Source organism: Equus quagga, chromosome 8 (genome assembly GCF_021613505.1).
Source record: "Equus quagga isolate Etosha38 chromosome 8, UCLA_HA_Equagga_1.0, whole genome shotgun sequence".
NCBI lineage: Eukaryota > Metazoa > Chordata > Mammalia > Perissodactyla > Equidae > Equus > Equus quagga.
This window is the reverse complement of record NC_060274.1, coordinates 21,813,474-21,835,514: the sequence shown is the minus strand read 5'-3', so window position 1 is coordinate 21,835,514 and position 22,041 is coordinate 21,813,474. Positions and strand designations below refer to the sequence as shown.

General features: G+C 38.4%; 2 protein-coding genes across 10 annotated transcripts in view; one reads left to right on the top strand and one right to left on the bottom strand.

Annotated features, from left to right (window-relative positions):
* Window positions 1-2,636, top strand: part of ZC2HC1B (zinc finger C2HC-type containing 1B) — an 82,278-nt gene extending 79,642 nt beyond the window's left edge. For 2 of the 3 annotated variants that reach the window (XR_006889661.1, XR_006889658.1), the window contains exons 16-17: window positions 2,270-2,343; window positions 2,440-2,636. The gene's annotated coding sequence lies outside the window, so the exon portion shown is untranslated. Of the gene's footprint in view, window positions 1-851; window positions 963-2,269; window positions 2,344-2,439 lie in introns of those variants that run through there. The other variant, XR_006889659.1, reaches the window with a different exon arrangement.
* PLAGL1 (PLAG1 like zinc finger 1) overlaps window positions 1-22,041 on the bottom strand; it is a 73,626-nt gene that overhangs the window by 35,585 nt on the left and 16,000 nt on the right. For all 7 annotated transcript variants that reach the window (XM_046668880.1, XM_046668873.1, XM_046668874.1 and 4 more), the window contains exon 2: window positions 11,520-11,561. The gene's annotated coding sequence lies outside the window, so the exon portion shown is untranslated. The remainder of the gene's footprint in view (window positions 1-11,519; window positions 11,562-22,041) is intronic.

The following is a 22,041-nucleotide window of genomic DNA, read 5'->3' as shown; positions in this document are numbered from 1 at the left end:
GCTAATTGAGGCAAATCCCCAGTTGCTATAGAACAGCAACGTGCTTTTTCTGCACCATCAGCCTTACTTCTTGCCATTTAACCATCTTCAGTAGATATGTATTGTTGCTAGGCAGAAATTCACAGACTGTTGCCCCATGAAGAGAAAAATACATAACAGGAATATTTGTTGGTAATAGCTAGTGCTTTAAAGTTTTCAAAGAACAAATACATATTTTACTTCATCTGACCCTCATGCTACTCACTAGGAGAAAACTAATTAACTTTCCAGCACAAGAAAAGACTGCCAGTGGTAAATGGCAAAGCTTATTTCTCACTCCCGTGTCATTTTTCATAACACGCTATAGACAGATGGTGGTATGCAGATGCTATGGTACAGAGTGTGCATAACACTGTGGGAAGACGGGGACAGAGGCCACTAAGTCTGGGAGGGCCAGAAAAGGCTTGGGAGAGAAGGTGACATTTGCCTAACCTTTTACCTAGTACAGAAGCCTGTCCAGTCTAATTCCTGATTGCCCTTGAGCTTGATGAGATTTTCTCTGAATTCTAAATATGTCATTTAGTGATTTAGTTCTCCTTCAATGCTTCTGTTGATTTGCAAACTTAAATGGATCTCCCTTTTAAAAAAAATGTACCCAAGGCTTCCATATTAAAAAGGCAAGGAATTGAGGCCACTGTTGTTTAAACATCATTTCCAGCTGCCTCTAAGTCTACAGTTCTGTGATATTTAAAATAAGCGCTCGTTCTCATATTGAATTACCTACAGTCTGACATCATTTTAAATGTACGTGTTAACCCATAGGCCTGTTAACATTGAGAAATGTACTTTTCCTTCACTACCGTTTATCACAGAAACTGATAGTTGGAAAGAACCCTTAAAAATACCTAAGGGAACGTGTCTTGCTAAAGAAACTCAGCCCATAGCTGGGGAAGCCTGATGGTCCTTTCTTTCCTACAAGGAGCTAAGTTAACTTTTTGTGACCACATCGACTTGTCTTCCTTAACGACGTGAAACCAACATGTTTTTCAATAAGAGACATTCAGGTATTTGAAGACAATTTTAACACTCCCTTACCTCAAGCCATTAATTTGAGACTATTCTTTTCTAACATAGGCATGTAGTGCTCTAAACTTCCCTCAAAGCACTGCTATAGTTGCACCCTAGTTATTTGGAAATATGTTTTTTCATTTCCACTCAGTTCAAAATATTGTCCAATTTCTCTTTTCATTTCTTCTTTGTCACATGGGTTACCTGGTAAAATTCACCAGGGCAATCACTGGGGCCTGGTGTTTTCTGGAAAGCTTTTTTGATAGTTGTTTCTGTTTTTTTTTTTTTAAACTATTAATTTGATTTCTTTAATAAATATAGGGCTGTTCAGATAATCTATTTCTCCTTGAGTAAGTTTTGATAGTTTGTAAGTATCTTTCTAGGAATTGGCCCATTTCAATCCAAGTGATCAAATTTGTGGGCAGAGGTTATTTGCAGTATTCCCTTATTAGCCCTGTACTACCCATGAAATCAGGAGCAACGGCCCCTCTTTCATTACTGATATTGGTAATTTATGTCTTCTTTTTTTCCTTGTTTTGTTGATTTTTTCCTATTGCTTTCCTATTTTCAATTGTGTTGACTTTTCTAATTTTTATTTACTTTCTTCTGCTTGCTTTAGATTTAATTTGCTCTTCTTTATTCAGTTTCATAAGGTGGAAACTTATGTTGTTGATTTTAAATCTTTTTTCCCCAATATATGCACTTAATGCTATAAATTTCCCTCTAAGCACTGTTTTAGCTGCATCCCACACTTTTTTTTTTTTTTTGAGGAAGATTAGCCCTGAGCTAACATCTGCCACCAATCCTCCTCTTTTTGATGAGAAAGACTGGCCCTGAGCTAACATCCGTGTCCATCTTCCTCTACTTTATATGTGGGACACCTACCACAGCATGGCTTGACAAGCAGTGCCATGTCCACACCCGGGATCTGAACTGGCGAACCCCAGGCCACTGAAGTGGAATGTGCACACTTAACCACTGCACTACCGGGCCAGCCCCCATCCCACACATTTTTATATACTGCATTTTCATTTCCTTTTATTTTAAATAATCTAAAATTTTTTGTGACACTTCTTCTTTGACCTAGAGTTTACTTAGAAGTGTTGTTTAACTTCCAAATATTTGAGAATTTTCCAGCTATCTTTCTGTTATTGATCTACAGTTTAATTCTACTGCAGTGTGAGAATGTATTTTGTATGATTTCTGTTCTTTTAAATTTAAGGTGTTCTGTATGGCCTAGAATGTGCCCCTGGGTTATCTGGAAGTGTGCTGTTCAGTTACAACATATTTTTCCAGGTATCTCTCTGTTCTAATTTAATTCCATTATGGTCAGAGAACATTCTTTATACGATTTAAATCCTTTTACATTAATTGATTTGTTTCCTTACCCAGAGTACGACTGATCTTGATAAACGTTCTGCGTGCACTGGAAAAGAATGTATTCTGCTGTTCTTGGGAAGAACGTTCTATAAACGTCAGGAAGGTCACATTGGCTGATAGGGCTTTTCAAGTCTTCTGTATCTGCACCAATTTCCTATCTACATGATCTGTCATCTATTAACAGAAGTGTGTTGAAATCTGACTGTAATTGTGGATTTGTCTATTTCTCCTAGTGCATACTAAAACTGTTATTAGGTGCCTATACATTTAAGATTATGTCCTCTTAGTGAATTTACCACTTTATCATTGTGAAAGAACCCTTTTAACCTTGGCAGTATTCTTTGCTCTAATTTCTACTTTAATATTAACATAGCCACTCCAGGCTTTTTAAAATTACTGTTAAAATGTACATTGTTTTCTATCCTTTAGCTTATAATCTATCTGTATATTTATATATATGAAGTGCTCTTTTTGCAGGCAGCATATAGTTACTTCTTGTTTTTTTAAAAAACTCTGACATTCTTTGCTTTTTAACCAGAGTATTTAGACCATTTATACTCAATATGATTATTGATATGGTTAGGTTGAAATGCAGCATCTTGTTATCTGTTTTGTATTTGTCCCATCTATTCTCTTTTTCCTTTTTTTTTTTCTGCCTTTGTTTGCACTATTTTTTCTGATTTAATTTTATCTCCTTTGGCTTACAACTCTTTGTTTTGATGTTTTAGTGGTTAACTTAGGGTTTATACTTATATGCTTATTACAACATACCTTCAAGGGATATTATACTTCTTCATATATAGTATAAAAACTTTATGATATTATATTTCAATTTTTCCCCTCCTGACCTATGTGCAATTATTGTCACACATTTTACAGGTTATAAACCCCAACTATATTGTTAATATTTTTGTTTAAACTATCAATTATCTTATTAAAAACGTTTAAATAAGAAAAATCTTATATATTTACCCAAGTGGTTACCATTTCTGGTGCTCTTTATTTCCATCTGGTATTATTTTCCTTCTTCCTAAGGGCTTCTTCTAATCTTTCTTGTAGTATGGATCTAATGGTGATAAATTCTTTCAGCTTTTATACATCTGAAAAAGTTTTTATTTCACTATCTTTTTTGGAAGATATTTTCATTAGTTATAGATTTTAGGTTGACAGGGTTTTTTTTTCATTATTTTAAAGATGTTGCTCCACTGTCTTCTGGTTTGCATTGCTTTTGACGAAAACTCTGCAGTCATTTTCTGTTCCTCTAAATTTATAGTGTTTTTATTCTCTGCTTTAAAATCTTTTTCTTTATTACTGGTTTTAAATTATTTGATTATGGTATGCCTTGGTGTAATCTTCATTTTTTTTGTTCCTTGCTAGGTATTCCCTGAGCTTCTGAGATTTGTGGGCTTACTATTTTCATCAAATTTAGCAAACTTTCAGCCATCATTCCTTTAAATATTTCTTCTGTTTCCTCTCTCCTTCAGAGATTTCAATTACACATATATTTAGCTATTTATAGTTGTCCCATGGTTTACTAATGGGCTGTTTTGTTTTTTCACTTTTTGTATGTGTGTTTTATTTTGTGTAATTTCTATGGCTGTGTCTTCAAGTTCACAAAATCTTTCTGCAACATCTAGTCTGCTGTTAATCCTATCCAGTGTATTTTTCATCTCAGATGTTTATGTTGTCTCTAGAAGCTCAATATGGGTCTTTTTATAGCTTTCATGTCTCTCCTTAACAAACCTATGCTTTCCTTTACTATCTTGAACATACGGAACATAGCTATGATAACTTTTAATGTTTTTTAATAAATATGTTTATTAAAATATTATTTAAATGAAATCTGTTTATTAAATTTATTAACATCTTTATCAAATCTCTGTCATTTCTGAGTCTACTTCTATTGATTAATTTTTCTCTTCACTATTGAATTTTCCTGTTTTTCTGCCTATCTGGTGAATTTTGACTGAATGCTAGACAATGCATACTATACCTTGTTAGGTGCTAGATATTTTGTATTTCTTTAAATATTCTTGAGCTTTTTTCTGAGATGGAGTTAAGCTACTAGAAACAATTTGATCCCTTAAGTCAGGAGTCTGCAAACTATAGTCAACAGCCTATTTCTGAAAATAAAGTTTTACTGGAATATAGCCATCCTTATTCACTTACATATTGCCTACGGCTGCTTTAACATTACAATGGCAGAGATTATTAGCTGCAACAGAGATCATTTGTCCTGCAAAGCCTAAAATATTTTCCATCCTGGCCCTTTACAGAAAACGTTTTATGATCCCTCTTTAATGGCTTACTTTTAAGATTTTTTTAGGAAGGACCAGAGCAACCTTTAGTCTAGGGCTAATTATGCCTAAGCAAACACTCTTCTGACTACTCCGTCTAAGGGCACTAGTATTACAAGGTTTTTCTACTGTGAATGGTTGGGACACATACTTCTCAGCCCTATGTGAGCTACTTTTTTCCCTTCCAGTGTTTCTTTCCCCAACCTTGGGTAGTTCTCCTACGTGCACTAATCAGCACTCAGCTGAAGACTACAGAGGAACTCTCGGAAGATCTCCAGAACGCTCTTTGGGCAACTCTTTCTCCTCTGGTCCTCTGTCCTGCAAATTCTAGCTGCCTCAGCCTCCCTGAATTCCCAACTCTGTCACCTCAGTCCAGGGTGACCACTGGGCTGTGCTTGGGTTCCCTTCTCACACTGTGGCTTTGGGTACATCATTTGTTTCCTTCTCTCAGGATTCACTGTCTTATGCCGATTGCTGTCCAATGTTTGAAAACCTTTGTTTCATATATTTTATGCTTTGTTTTTGTTTTTTTGGCTGTTTAAGGCAAGAAAACACATCCAGTTCCTCTTACTACATCATGGATAGACATCATGGTGGAAGTCCCCTCAGTATGAAGTTCCAATTCCTTACATTTGCATTAGTGCTTTATATTTACAAATAAGTACTGACAAATCTACATAATTATTTCATCCTCTCTACATTGTTAAGATGTAGAAATTACCTAAAAGCTCAAAAAATGCAAAAAGTGACTTGTCTGGGGTCATATTATAGAGCACTCATGTCTCCTAGTCATTTCCTCTTCCACAAAAATATATAATTCTTCAAAATTTACTATATATAATAATATAAATAATAAAAGATTGTTTTCTGTATAAAATATATTATAAAAGAATTTATTACTAGTATCTCAAGTTTATAACACTGAGAAATATAGGACTAGTTAAAGGATTAATAGTTACTGAAAGTTGCAAATGGCCAGGTCTGTCACCTTCACTAATCCTCATAAGCCTCACAGCTATTATTGTTTCAATTTTACAAAAGACAAGCTGTGGCTAAGAGGGCTTCATTGACTGGCTCAGAGTCATGTACTTAGTGGCATCACAGTCAGAATTCAAGCCAGACTGTTTGTTCCCTAATTTATAGCTCTTAAATAGAGAGCTTCCAGAACTAAACTCAGATGGAATGCTCTCAGTTCTCAGTAGTAAAATAGGATTAGGAACCGTTTACTCAAAGTATCATGATCTACTCATTTTTGACCAAATAACTTTTTTTTTTTGGCTGACGAAGATTGGCCCTGAGCTAACAAGCGTTGCCACTCTTCCTCTATTTTGTATGTGGGTCTCCACCACATCATGGCCACTAACGAGTCGGGTAGGACCGCGCTCAGGAACTGAACCTGGGCTGCTGGAGTGGAGTGCACCAAACTTACCACTAGGCCGTGCGGCCCATCCCTCAAAGAACTTCTAATCAAATAAGGACTGGAAAAAAAAAATGAAGTATATTCTTGAAAGAAATTTCAAACCTAGTTTTCCTCCCAGAAATACTTGGAAATAATAGATTTAAGTTGCTTTTTAATCATATTTAATCTAATTAAAGTTCTCAAATCAAGCATTCAAATTTCCTTATTGAGTTAGCTGGGAAAGCCTACAAGTGACCAAATTCAGCTGAGCTTGAGTGCCAGTACTAGATTTTTCTTACCTCTAAGTATTGAAAACTTATATTCTGCTTTCTTAACATCTTATTATTTATTTCCTGGCAACAAAGTTATATATACTCATTGGAGAAAATCCTGAAAATACACATTTCCTCTTTGAATTATTCTTGGTATGTTAGTTTCTTTCTAGCCATAAGAAATAAAGCTATTATCTTAAACTTCCAATTATTGCACTAAATATAAACTTATCATTTGTGTATTTCATGGAATTGCATTAATTCTAACAGCTCTATAACTGATTTTCAGGATTTCACAGGTCTATCATCATATTGCCTATAAAACGTTGGTGTTATCTCCTCTAATAACTAGTTACTTTCCTGTCTCATCGCACCTGCTAGAACATATACAAACACGTTAGTAGGTAGCATGTCACCACTCCTGATGTTGGTGGAAATGCTGGTGGGTTTTGCTGTTACTAAAAAATGTGATAATGGTTGAAAACAAATATTTGGTACCAGAGTAAGGAAATATGATTCCTAAGAGATTACCAGAAATGAGTGATAAATGTTATTAAATGTTCCATGGGACTCTGAGTCCAAACTTAAAAAAGAAATTATTGATATGACGTAGTTTACACATAAGACTCCCTAATATTGAATCGTCTTTGTCCTCTTGCGGGTAAGTCCTATTTGGTCACAGTAGATAGCTCTTTTTAAAATCTTATTTGCAGATCTTACACTGATTCTCATAACTGACAGTAAACATTTCAAAATTTTTGTATTGGCTATTAGGTTTTAATGAGGGTTATATAAGCCTCTCAAATATATCTATGTGATCTTTCTGAGCTGTGGAAGTTACGTAGCATGGAAGTAACTATTGCATGAACGTTAAGAAGAATTAGTCAGTCAAACAGGTAAACTAAGTCAAAATAACTTTCTTTAGTGTCTTACACACGGAAAGTTTTACAGTTTATTTATTAGCACTTTATGGTAGTCACTTAAAATTTTCCTCTGTATCTGCTCTAATATTCTTCTTGTATTATTCATTTTTTTGTCCCCTCGTATATGGACAATTTTTGTAAGTCTTCCAAAGGCATTAATAACTTGGTGTCTTAGGTATTTTGAGATTAGAGTTCTAATAGTGGTAGTCTTATTCTTTATATTTTAATAGTGTATGCAGTCTTTCCTGTGTCGTTATAGTACATGGCTGTATTTATCTTTTGTCTAATGGTCTGTTAACAGCTAAGAGGATCCATGACAAGATATGAATTCTTTCTTTATTGCCACTTCCAGTCAGAAAAATCAAAATCCCAAGGAAAACTCCAGTTGGCCTGGCTTAGATCCCACGCCCACCCCAGGATTAGGACCTGAGAAGGACAGGATACGAAGATGGCTCCAGCTTGAGTCACTTACCCATCTCTGTGGTCGGGAGGCAACAGGAGAAGAGCACGTTAGGCAAGTCAGTAACTGCCACACCCTCCCTTTGCCCACCCCACTTTCCCACATTTGTGAACAAAACACAAAAATTCCACCCTCATGGGGCTCATCTTCGAAAGAAGGGAGACAAACAAGTAAAATATCTATCAGATGATGACTGAAAAATAAAATACTGAAAAGACAGGAAGTGCTGGGAAGTAAGGCACAGAGAAACAGCAGCAATTTGAACTAGGCTGGTCAGGGAAGGGGTAGCTGAGGAGACGACAATTTAGCAAAGATCTGAAGGAGGTAAGAACGCAAGTCATGTGCTTATTTGTGGGGACGGTAACTGCAAAACCTGATGTAGGACCAAGAATGTTGGTGTAGCTAAAGCAGTGAGTGAGGGGGAGCAGCAAAAGGTTAGGTCAGAGGTAACGGGGGGATATCATGTAGCAGCGGAACAGCCTCTGTAAAGAGAGGCTCTGCAGTCATTGGAGCAGAAAAGTAACACGATCAGACCTAGAGCTTTCAATAATTTACTGGCCGCTGTTTGGAGAACAGGTTATGGGGAGAAGCTGTAAAGCAGGGAAGCAAGTCAGAAGGCTATTTTAATAAAGAAATGATGAAGGCTTGGACCAGTACGGGAGTGGTAGAGGTGGTGAGAAGCAGTCATCTTCTGGATGTATTTAAGGTAGAGCTGACAGTGTTTCTTGACAGCTGGATGTGTAGAGGGTGAGAGACAGAAGAGATGATGATGGTGCCAAAGAGTCTGGCCTGAGCAACTGGAGGAATAGAGTTGCCCTTTACTGAGGCGAGGAAGACTACAGAAGAAGAAAGTTTGGTTGTGAGTGGAGAGGAGCTCAGCTGTAGACATGTTAGGTTTGACATGCCTATAAGACACTCAGCAGTTGGATATTTAAATTTAGAGTTCAGGAGAGAGGTTCACACTGGAAACATAAATTTGATTGTTACCAGCATATGAACGTAGTTAAAGCCTGAATGAGATTAGCAAGGGAGTGAGGGCAGAGAGAGAAACAGTCCAAGGACTGTGCCCTGGGACACCTGCGGTTTGGAGGTCAGGGCAATGAAGAGGTATCTGCAAGAAGGACTGATAAGAGTGGTCATGGCAACTGGAATGCAGCTGGGAAAACATGGACACTCAAAAGACGCTAAAGCGGGCCACGTGTTTCACAGAGAAGCATGATCAACTGCGTCAATGCTACTGACAGGTCAAGTAAGACGAGGACAGAGAACTGATTGCTGGATTTGCAAGATGGCGGTCACCGGTGACATTCAAAGCAGTTTTGGAGGAATAGTGAGAACCAAAGCCTGACTGAAATGAGATCAAGACAAAAAGTAAACACAGAAATTGTATAAAAGGAAACTGGGAAATGAAATGGAGTGGTAACTAGAGGAAATGGGAGTCGAATTTTTTTAAGTAAAGCGGGTGGGGGGGAATCTGTAATGCAGGGAAGAGAAGAAACAAAGGCTACAGAATATCCTTGAGTAAGTGAGAAGGGATGGAATCTAAGAACATAACTACAAAGTAAGCTTTAGACTGGATGTGGGCAGACAGTTCATCCAGGGAGGAAGACAAGAAGCCAGAACGAAAGGTGCAGCTGCAGGTGCAGGTAGATGGGTAGACATGATGGGAGCTTATAGAAGTTCTCTTTTAGGTATTTCTATTTTATCAGTGAAAAAGGAAACAGGGTCATCATTTGAGAGGGAGAATAGGAGAAGAGGAACATGAAGTTTAAAGAGAAATATGTCTTAAATATCTTCCTGAGAATTGATTGTCCAAGTTGCCAGAAAACAGTGGGGGCCCACTGAGGTTAGCAATCAAAGAGTTAAAGTAAGACCATTGAGCATGGCTGGCTATTCTTTCCCTGCTATGTTCAGCTGGACAGATACAGGCATGAAATAGGCAGACCAAGGCTTTGGGGTTTACACAGCCAAGTACAACAAAGCAAGAACCAGGGAGAAGGGAGGTGAATGTATGGGCGATTTTAGTGATAGGGTAGGCTATTTACTTTGAGTACGGAAGGATGTGAGATATGAGGGAAGCGTTGGGCAGCAGAAAAGTGGAATGTCTAGATGGAGTTAAACATTCGTTGGGGTGGGGGGACTGGTGGAGAATGGGATGTTTGAAATCAAGGTCATAGAGGGAAACAGTTATTGTTAATGACTAGGTCCACAACATGACCACGGGAGGACATGACTGAAAAGTTGGGGGACAAGATCACTGAAGGAGAGGAAATTAAGAAAGTGAGAAGCCAGAGTATTGAAAGGCCACCTGTGTGGGCTTAAAATCACCAAGAATTAGGACACATTACTCTTGGAGAGAAAGACAGTGAGCCAGGAACTAAATCTTCAAAGGAATGAGGAACAGTGATGTGAGAATGAGCAGATGGCCACAACGAGGAATAGTACATCACGCATTTGTACTTTCAAGATAATCATTTATGCTTAAGTCCATGTCAACTGTTTTAAGGTGGTTCAACAGTCCTTTTATGCTACACTTCCTCCATTCTAGCTCAAATGTCCTTACTTTCTTTTGCTATCATTGTAAAAAATGTGTAACAGATCTTGTCATTTATATCAATTTCTAAATTTCGAAGCAGTATTTCCCCAAAAACATTCCATGGAGCACTGGTCCTCTGGTATGTTTAATGAGATAGAGCTTATATTGTGAAAGGTTTGAGAAACACCATAGACCACAGGCTCTCTTACATAAACAGTTGTTGGAAATAAGTCTAATTTAATTTTAATTCAATTTTTTTCCCCAAATTTACATGACCATTGGCCTCTTTCCTATATAACATCAGTTAATATCAAAAGGAATGAATATACCAGGGCATATACTTTGCAGAAGACTATATTAGAGGTGTGTGTCTTCCTAGTGGCCTCAAAATAGGTGAAATAAAACCCACTAGAACAAGATTCAAGATATCAATTTCAATACCTACCGTCAGAAAACACAAATTCCCATTATGCTACTTCGTAACAATATTATCCTCCATTGCTACCATGATGGACAGCAAAACCATCTTCACTTTCTCTGGTCAAAACTGTTTGTTCAAATCTCCCCATTATCAGCATTTGGATTTTATTGAATTAAAAAAAAAAAACACAACTCCCCATTACTAAAACAGGAGTTGTAAGTTTTTATCAATATACTACAAAGAAAAAATTATGGGGCAGAAATATAGCTACTCCAAATGACAAAATGGGAATGAAGCCAAATTCTCCCAATCTGGAATCCTCCCCTCATTTCACCTAATTGCCAGATTTTCACAGACAAATGAAAGGGAACTCATTTTCCCTCACTAGTCAAGTGGCTCACACTAGTGGCTTTCTCCCAGGATATTGGGTCTCTCTTACCATCTGTCACAGAGATGTTCTGGGTGAAGACTGTGATGTCCCACAGGATGGATGTATATACAACCTCAGCTCCACAGACGGCACTTTGCTCCCACCAATCATAACCCTGTTAGGAAGTCACGCCAAAGAAACAGATGGCCCTAGCCCAAGATGTGTAATTCAAACTTCCTCAAAATAACTATGTATCATCTAATGGTATCAGAAAAGTGAAACAGACCTTAAAATAATATAAGCAACAAATAATTAAAAAGTTTTGCTCTAAGTTCTCTAGAAAAGTACTCTCATGTAACTACAAAATACAAAATGTTGGGGGCGGAGAATAAAAAAATTTAAATATCAACTTACAAAAGCCAATGATGACTATGTTGTCAATCAGGTGGGAACAACCTAAAAACAAAAATAAAAATTATTTACTAGTTTTATCTAATAGTTGCCCATGCATTTGTTTGATAGTAATTTTATGGAGATAATTGCAGATTCACATGTGGTTTTAAGAGAGATCTTGAGTACCCCTTAGTTTCGCCCAATAGTAACATTTCACAAAACTAAAGTACAATCAGTATATTTATATTAATACAACCCACTCGTCGTTTGAGATTTCCCCAGTTTCATTGTACTAGCTTGTGTGTATTTAGTTCTACAGAATTTTATCACCTGTAGGCTCACATATCCACCACCACAGTCAAGTCACTGAACACTCCTCATCACCAGAAGGATCCCTGATGTTGCCCTTTGACAAGCACACCCACCTCCATCCCCACAAACCCCCTTCTGTCCCTAACCCCTTGCCTATCTATTTTTAACACTAAAATAATAATATCCATTTTCAGACAATAACTATCTTACTAAATAACTTACATAAGAGACTACTACCTAGTTATGTGTCAAATCACAAAGAATTCTATTTTGCTGCATTAAAGAATAAGTTTAAGGAACAAATTCTCTGGAAGGCAGCTTTTTCCATGTTGTTACCATAACAAAGATTACTCACTTCAAAAATCAAAAGGTAAAAAGCAAGCTCAAAGTATCATCTAAACTCACAAATTCTGTATTTTCAATATATATTTTAAAAGACTTTATTATTTTAGAGTTTTACTTTTACAGCAAAATTGAGAGGAATATATATTCCCTGAGCTAACATCCGTGCCAATCTAGCTCTATTTTGCATGTGGGATGCCACCATAGTATGGCTTGATGAGCAGCACATAGGTCCGAACCCAGGATCTGAACCTGTGAACCTTGGGCCAGCAAAGCAGAGTGCATGAACTTGACCGCTACACCAGCAGGCTGGCCCCAAGAGGAAAGTGTTTTTAATTTCAAATTCCACTTGTTCATTGCTGGTATACAGGAAAGCAATTCACTTTTGTATACTAACCTTGTATTCTACAACCTTACTATAATACCTATTAGTTCCAGGAATATTTGTCAATTCTTTTGGATTTTCTACATAGATGATCACGTCATCTGTGAACAAGGACAGTTTTACTTCTTCCTTCCCAATCTATATTCCTTTTATTTTCTTGTCTTATTGCATTAGCTAGGACTTCAAGTATGATGCTGTAAAGGAGTGATGAGAGGGGACATTCTTGCCTTGTTTGTGATTTTAACAGGAAAGCTTCTACTTTCTCATCAGTAAGTATGATGTTAGCTGTAAGGTTTTTGTAGATATTCTTTATCAAGTTGAGGAAGTTCCCCTCTATTCCTAGTTTCCTAAGTTTTTTTTTTTTTAATCATGAATGGGTGCTGGATTTTGTCAAATGCTTTTTCTGCATCTATTGATATGATCATGCAATTTTTCTTCTTTAGCCTGTTGATATGATGGATTACATTAATTGATTTTCGAATCAAGAACCAGCCTTGCATACTTGGGATAAATCCCACTTGGTCATGGTGTATAATTCTTTTTATACATTCTTGGATTCAATTTGCTAATATTTTGTGAAGATTTTTTAATCTAAATTCATGAGAGACATTGATCTGTAGTTTTCTTTTCTTTTTAATGTCTTTGTTTTTGGTATTAGGTTAATGCTGACCTCATAGGATAAGATAGGAACTATTCCCTCTGCTTCTATCCTCTGAAAGTGACTGTAGAGAACTGGCATAATTTCTTCTTTAAATGTTTGGCAGAATTCACCAGTAAACACATCTGGGCCTGGTGCTTTTTGTTTTGGAAGGTAATTATTTGATTTATTTAATAGATAGAGGCCTAATCAGATAGTCTATTTCTTCTTGTGTGTTTTGAAAGACTGTGTCTTTCAAAGAGTTGGTCCATTTCATCTAAGATAGCAAATTTGTGTTCACATTATTCCCTTTCCTTTTAACATCCAAGGGATCAGAAGTGATGTCCTTTTATTTTTGATATTAGTAATTGTACACTCCCTCTTCTTTCCTTAGTTAGCCTCACTAGAGGCTTATCAATTTTATTGATCTTTTCAAATAACCAGCTTTTGGTTTCATTGCTTTTCTCAATTGATTTCCTATTTTCAATCTCACTGATCTCTGTTCTAATTTTTATTACTTCTTCTGCTTACTTTAGTTTTAGTTTCCTCTTCTTTTTCTAGTTTCCTAAAGTGGAAACTTGATTATTGACTTCAGATCTTTCTTCCTTTCTGATATACACATTTGATACTGAGATTTCCCTATAAGTACTGCTTTCTCCGCATCCAACACATTTTGATAAGTTATGCTTTCATTTTTAGTTAAAAGTATTTTTAAATTCGTCCTGGGATTTCTTCTTTGACCTATGTGTTATTTGTAGGTGTGTCAATTCATCTCCACATATTTTGACATTTTCCAGTTGTCTATTGTTGATTTTTGTTTAATTACAATGTGTTGTGAGAGCACACATTGTATGATTGCTATCTCTTTAAATTTGTTAAGGTGTGTTTATGGCCCAGAATGTGGTCTATCTTGGTGAATGTTCCATGTGAGCTTGAGAAGAATGTATATTCTTTTTTTGGGGTGGGGGGTCTTTTTTTTTAATTTTTGATTCTTTTTTTATTGCAGTAATAGTGGTTTATAACATTATATAAATTTCAAGTGTACATTGTCATATACTTTGATTTCTGTGTAGATTACAACACGTTCACCACCCAAAGACTAATTACCATCCATCACCACACACATGTGCCTAATTACCCCTTTCTCTCTCCCTCTCCCCCCTTCCCCTCTGGTAACCACCAATCTAAGCTCTGTTGATGTGTGTTTGTCGTTTTTACCTTCTGAGTGAAGAAGAATGTATATTCTGCTCTTGTTGGATAAAGTAGTCTATAGATGTCAATTATATCTAGTTGATTGATGGATGTTGTTATATTCAACTATGTCGTTATTGATTTTCTGCCTGCTGGATCCATTTCTGATAGAGAGTATTTTCAATATTTTTCTAACAAGCAACCTTTGAGTGCTTACCGTGATATAATCTAGGAATGTTATATTTAGTATCTGATTTAATCCTCATAACAACCCTATGAGGTATGCACCAATATTATCCCTTTTTGACCCATGAGGAAAGGCAGGCACCAAGAGGTTTAGTAAGTTGCCCAAGGTCACACAACTAACAAATGGCTGATCATGACACCTGGATCAAGGGTTTTAGCATCTGGGTTGTACTTTTCTTCAAAGAAACCTATGATGATGAAATCAAGTCATTTTGTGTTACCACTGGTTTCTACGACGAACAATGAAAGTTTTCCCAGTAAGTCTTGGTAAGTAACAGTGGTTACTCCTAAGCACTAACGCCCCTCTTCCTCACTCTATTGCCAAACACAGTCACCCTGGCATATACAGAGTAAGCACAATACTTACATCATTCTTCAGCGGTTCTTCATCCTAAAACATTCCACAAAATTGGCTGAATTTTTCATGTTTGTTTTGTTTGCATGTCACCACAGCTATAACACCTATGCTCATGTTCACTGTTTTTCTTAAATTGTTAAATTCTTAGAGGATAGGGACTATATCTGTACACCTAGGCTTGCACATAGCCCCGCACAAAGATCAAGAAACACTTTTGAAGAGCACAGTCTCAATAAAGACAATGGCATGTTAGCTCCTCTTTACCAGAGTTTCTGGTTTCCAGGAACCTGGATCCTGACATGGAAGGGAATCAAGACCTCACTGAAAGGCAGGACCCAGCATCAGGGACTATTGTGGGCACCTTCCTTTAAATTTCATTTACCTGCCAGGAAGATGATATAGCTTATTAACCTATATTAAAGGACTTCAAAATTCTAGGATATAAAAAACTAACCATAACTGTCTTAGATCAGGAAACAAATCATAGACCGGAGCACTTAAACAATAAACATTTATTTCTCGCAGTTCTGGAGGCTGGAAGTCTGAGATCACAGTGCCAGCATGGTTGGGCTCCTACTAGGGACCCTCTTCAGGGCTGCACAATGCTGTCTTCTTGTTGTAGCCTCACGTGGTGGAAAAACAACTAGCTTCGCCAGCTCTCTGGCCTCTTCGTCTAAGGGCACTAATCCCATTCATGAAAGCTCCACCCTCATGACCTAATTATGTCCCAAAGACCCCACTTTACATATCATCACAGTAGGGGGAAGGATTTCAACATATGAATTTGGGGAGGACATAAACATTCAGTCCACTGTGATGACCATACAGAGATGAAGACAAGCCAGTCACTCTCTACAAACTGCCACACTGAAACCCACAAGAGTTGGGGGGAAAAGTCAGGGTAGACTACTCAAAACCCATGCGCTTTTGTAACCAGAGCGCTAACCAAACAATAATGGGTACCATGGAGATAACTTGGACAGCCCAGGTAGGCAGCTCAGGGTGACTGGGAAGTGTCTCAGGGGATATTAAAAATGAGAAGAAACAATAGAGTAGAATGTCTACCGCAGGAGAAACGGGGGAGGGATGGCTCAGAGATGGGGTCGCACTGTGAGGAGGCTGACTTCATGTTAACTCTGTCAGCTCAGACTCAGGTGGCTTCTAGAGCCTACTCAACAACTCCAGAACACCTCCCCACTCTTGTTATCCCCGGGGCATATGTTCCCAGACCCCCAGTGGATGCCTGAAACCCCAGATAGTACCAAACCTTATACATACTATGTTTTTTCCTATTGTACATACATATTTGAGGTGCGACAGCAAAACTAGCATGAATTTCTTTTTCCTTCTTCACAGTTTCACAGATAGAAGATTCATCCTTACCATAGGTCTTAGCAACCTCAGCATACGTTTTTTTCTTTCCTTATTAAGAACTGTCACCTTTTCACTTAAAGGACGCACTTTATGGTTTCTCTTTGACGTATTCAAATTGCCAGCATCACTACTCTTGCACTTTGGGGCCATTATTAAGTAAGATAAGGGTTACTTGAACACAAGCACTGAAATACCATGACAGTCAATCAGATAGCTGAGAAGGCTACTACGTGACTAACGGGCAGGAAGTGTACACAGTGTGGATATACTGGACAAAGGGATGATTCACGTCCCAGGTGGAACGGAGGAGGACAGCGCAAGATTTTATCACACTACTCAGAATGGTGCACAATTTAAAGTGTGTGAATTGTTTATTTCTGGAATTTTCCATTTAATATTTTCAGACTGTGGCTGACTGCAGGTAAACAAAACTTCGGAAAGCGAAACCACAGATAAGAGGGGACCACTGTACGTACATCTCTCGGCTAACACGTCCTCTTCATGCTTCACTGGGGGAAAGAAAAAAGCTATTGGATAGAGCATGTCCTCTTTCTAACACCAAATCCATAGACTTCCTTTCCTAGCACCAAAGGTCAACCCCACGTCTCCATTCAGTTTCCTCCACAATATCATCCTTTCCCTTTCTACTAGAGAAACTTCTCAAGATACAGCCATGCTCTGATACTTACCAACCTTTAATAAACTAAACCTGCATTGACCTCCATCACCCCTCCAGCTCTCACTATATTCCCAGACTAATTTCTGAAAAGAACTGGAAATTCAGATAATCCCCATTTCCTCACCTCCTATTCAGTTTCCAACCCACTCCCCTGGCTCTTATCTCCACCACTCTATCAAAGGATCCTTATCAAGGTCATCAAACAATTCTTATTATCCTCATTTAAAAAATCAGGACGCTGAAGCTCGAGAGAGATTACTAGGTTGAGATTGTAAAGACACACCTTCCCTTGGAGATAAGTGAGAGCCCAGAGCTTTCCTAAAACACTCTTTTCAGGATATTAGACTAAGGACTTCATCTTCCAGGGACCCAGCTCCTTGTTCCCTTATGTCACCCTCCCTGCATTAAATCTCACTTACTCCTTGGTATATCTCATCGTTTTTCATCCCTTTTAATTGAGAAAAAGGACTTCGCTTGACCGATGAATATTTTCTGCCTAGATCGCTTGGTGTATATTGTGAGTTATATCAACCCAAGAATACAACTCTTTGTACAAATAAGAATATTTTGGCTGAGAAAGAATAAAACCTTTCCCAGTATCAGACAGTTAAGAAGAAGTAGAGCCAGAATTTGACCTGATCACCTGAATTCTGCACCCCAGGCTGCCTGCCCTTCATGATGGTTAGATCTCATGGTCTCTGAGTTGTTCCTATCACATGGTAACAAGGTAAAGGTATCACTCAGAGAGATGCGACATAGTTCCAATACCTCCACGAGGTCAGAAAACTTAGGATGGATGCAAATTTGCTATGAGCTAACACAGAAGAAACTAACTTACATATCACAATGGGACTTTATAATGAGAATTATAAATGTCAAGGCGTGATACTCAACCTTGGTGACCAGGGCATTTTCCCTCCCTTGCTCTACCTAGGAGGCTAATTGAGGAAGCTCAAGCAAAGTGTGGTACAGACCCGTGTGCTCACCTATATCCTATTCTCATTTTCTAGACTCACTTGCTCAGTACTGCCCTTAAACCTGGGCAAAGGGAGTTTGTAGCAAACCCTTCCCTCTAGAGTGAGAAGTCCAAGGGTCTAAGGGGACATATCCACCCAGGCCCAGACGCCCCTCCCAGACTATGCTCCAGGTTTCTGGAACCATGGAATTCCTTGTCCAAAGAGCTTCAAGCCTATTACCAGGTACTGCATAGCCCTTTTCCCCAGACTTGTGAGGGTTTTCCTTTTTTTTTTTTTTGCTGTGAAAGATTTGCCCAGAGCTAACATCTGTTGCTAATCTTTCTTTCTTTCTCCCCAAAGTCCCAGTACACAGTTGTATATTCTAGTTGTAAATCCTTCTAGTTCTTCGATGTGAGCCACCACCACTGCATGGCTACTGACAGACAAGTGACGTGGTTTCACACCCAGGAACTGAACCTGGGCTGCCAAAGCGGAGAGCATGGAACTTCAATTACTAGACCATCAGGGCTGGCTCCCCAGACCCATGTTTTTGAGGACACCACCAGGCCACTGTCTATGCAGCCATGGGCCCAAGAGGTGACCAAGGCATTGTTGTGTGTGAACACACGGGTGTGAACACAGGTCAAATGCATGCTCTTTATGGTGCAGAATTAGGCTTGGAACATGAAGAGAAGGGAAGATGGACCAGCTCTCCCTATGCTGCCAGGTTCTCGAAGTGCAGAAATCTCAAGACTCCAAGAATTCCACATTCAAACCTGGTTTCCAGGTCATATGAGATAAATTGCTCAAGGAATGATAAGAGTATATTTTCAGAGTTAATTAGCTTAACTTATAAATTTCAACTATTTACATGTACAGTCCAAATCCTTCAGTCTATATTCTGACTTGAACTTCTCACCCCCTTATAGTTAGGCAGGCACATGACTAGTTCTAGGCTGCTAATAAACAGTTAATTACTAATGTAAGACGATTTAATATTCTCTCTCCCTACAATGGCAATGGAGAAAGCCACCTATTCCAGAAAGCACATAGCTACCAGTTGGTGGCATCCATAGGCCTGAGTCTGTCTGTGAGAAGCAGAGTCTCCTGCAAATCCACAATGGATGTTTAGTGTCAGCAAAAAAATGAACTATTCTTCTGTGAGGCCACTGAGGTTTGGGGGGGGGGGGCTTGTTAGCACAGCATCACATTAGCCCAACCTGACTGCACAGAAACTGGTACCAGAAGTAGGATGCTTCTCTAGGAAAAATCTAAACTATATGACCTTGGTTTAGTGGTCAGGAAGCAGTCAGGAAGCTGATCTTAAGGGCTAGAAAGATAGTGATGTACTTTATACAGTGGAAACATATCTGGTAAAGCATTTGATCTGGTACCTCAGGAGGCAGATCTCTGCCTAATGAACTTGCAGCTCTAGAAGAGGTAAGAAAACAAAGCATTTGAAGTGTGCATTGGTTATTACTGGCCGCATTTGGCAAGAGTCAAGAAAGAGATGAGCTCAGAAAAGAACTATCCAGTTTTCAAGAAGTGAAGGAGAATGGAGAAGTTCCAGACAATTCAGATTTGCCGCATTACAAGAACTAACTACTTCTCAACTCCCATACTAACAGTTAAAGACTGGGAAAATATTTTTCTTTTAATTAAACTGACTCAGGACAAGAATAATGTATCCATTAAATCATTTTACCCGGATAAAATGACTGAGGAAAAAGAGCAGATTAAGGGTAAAGTTTTCCAATAGAGGCCAACTAGTCCCAAAATACTTTTCTTTAGGTCCAGAAAGAGAGCTATATTAGTGAGAATGCAGATCAATGTAGCAGATCTGAGAACCAGGTCTCAAAACAAAAGAAAAAGAGGCTGGCCTGGTGGTACAGCAGTTAAGTTCACACATTCAGCTTCGGCAGCCCGGGGTTCACCGGTTTGGATCCCAGGTGCAGACCTACACACCGCTTGTCAAGCCATGCTGTGGCAGGTGTCCCACATATAAAGCAGAGGAAGATGGGCATGGTTATTAGTTCAGGGTCAGTCTTCCTCAGCAAAAAAGAGGAGGATTGGCAGCAGATGTTAGCTCAGGGCTAATCTTCCTCAAAAAAAAAAAAAAGAAAAAAATAGGGGTGTGTTTACTAGCACATAGAACTGATTGGAAACAGATAAGAAACCGTCTAGATTTTGGAGAGAATTGTGCTGCCAAAGAGAATCAGCCTATCAGCTGAAGTCTTAAAATGATCCTTTGGCTCCCAACTGTCTATATGGAGGAAGTGGACAGAAAGAGTTGCTCAGTTCCCAAACACAGCAAATTCTCCACTCCCCACTTCAAATGTAGTTAAGGAAGATAAAAGAAAAGGAAGAACCCCCCAGAGAGCTTCTGCAAACAATGAACAAAAAGATAGGATTGGGCCCTAATGAAGAAACATTTTGCTCCCCCAGGGTGTCCCTGACAGCTCATGAAGAATTTCAGAATTGCTATGGACCAGCAACTCCAGCGTGTCTTCCATGTTTCCCTTTTCTAGATGGGATAGTTTACTGTAGTTAACCTGTCCCTCTCCTACCATTATATATTACATACGTGTGGTGGCAAGTGAGGTGTGCGTGATAACTTGGATTTTTATTTCGTAGGTCTCTCAATCAAGAGAAGCCATGCCAGGGCTAATGTAGAAATTATTGCACATAACCTAGAAATCCAAGACACTGAGTGAGATACACTAATTGGATGGAAAGTCAGTTTGCACCCCTTGGGGAGGGAGTTAGTATGCATTTAGGAAGAAAAGTGAGTATTTAATGAGCAAAAGGGCTGATTGTGGTTGAAATTTCCAGTGCTCACTGATATCCAGTCATCTTCTTCTGGGCACATGAGATGAGTACATTCCCCACTCCCTTACAGTTAGCAGGGAGCTACAGGGCTTGTTTTACCTAATGGGCCATGAGCAAAAACAAGTATTCCAAACCACGGTATTTAATGAAGCCCTCGAACACTCTTCCTGTGTGACAGACACCATCCTCACCACCATGTGTTTCAGATCACGCAGCCAGGAGGTATGAGGTTGCTAACTGACTATGTAACAGAGAAACTCCCACCAATCTACTCTGCACATGCAGATGGGCAAGCAATAAACTAGCAATTGTCATTGTTTGAAACCACTGAGCTTTTGGAGCTGTTTGTTCCACAGCATAACCCAGCCTCTCCTGACTAGTACACAAGGTTTCTCAGTGGAGCAGAATCCACACACAAGGGAAGCTAGTTAAATGAGCTAATGGACAGTGGTATCAATTGTTGACAGTCAGAGGAATAACTTTACCATATTCCACACCACAGGAATATAGATACTGGGGGACCAGACAGTCTTCTCTGCTCATCAGATCCCTTTCTTCCTCGGTCATGTTAAAAATGCCACCAAATCTCTTGTGGACAGAACTTACCCAGTTAACGCAGCACACTCTGGAGATACCACAGATTTGGTTCCAGACCACTGCAGTGAAGCGAATATGCCAACAAAGCAAATCACACAACTTTTTTGGTTTCCAGGTGTACATAAGTTATGTTTACATTATACTGTAGTCTATTAGTGTGCAATAGCAAAATATCTAAAAAAAACAATGTACATACCTTAATTTAAAAATACTTTAATGTTAAAAATGCTAACCACTACCCAAGGCTTCAGTGAATTGTAATCTTTTTGCTGGTGGAAGGTCTTATAAAAAAAGCACTATCGGTGAAACATAATAAAGAAAATGCAATAAAATGAGGAATGCCTATACATTCTCTTTCATTATATAAGTAGCATTTATAAGCTATAGCATCAAATCTTGTTCCTCCTTCCTGATCTAAAAAGAGACTATGCTGTTTAAAGTAGATTTGTGCTCATATCAAATTTCTTCTATTATAAGACGATTTTTTACTAGTTCTAGGGCACTTCACTCTTGCCACTATGTACTGTCTGTGTTTGTATTTTTACTGTTGACCCCTTCTTTTACCAGATCTATGACCTCCTTCTCATCTGGAAACCTTTTCTATTTACTTTACTTCATCCTCTCGTTACAAATGGGG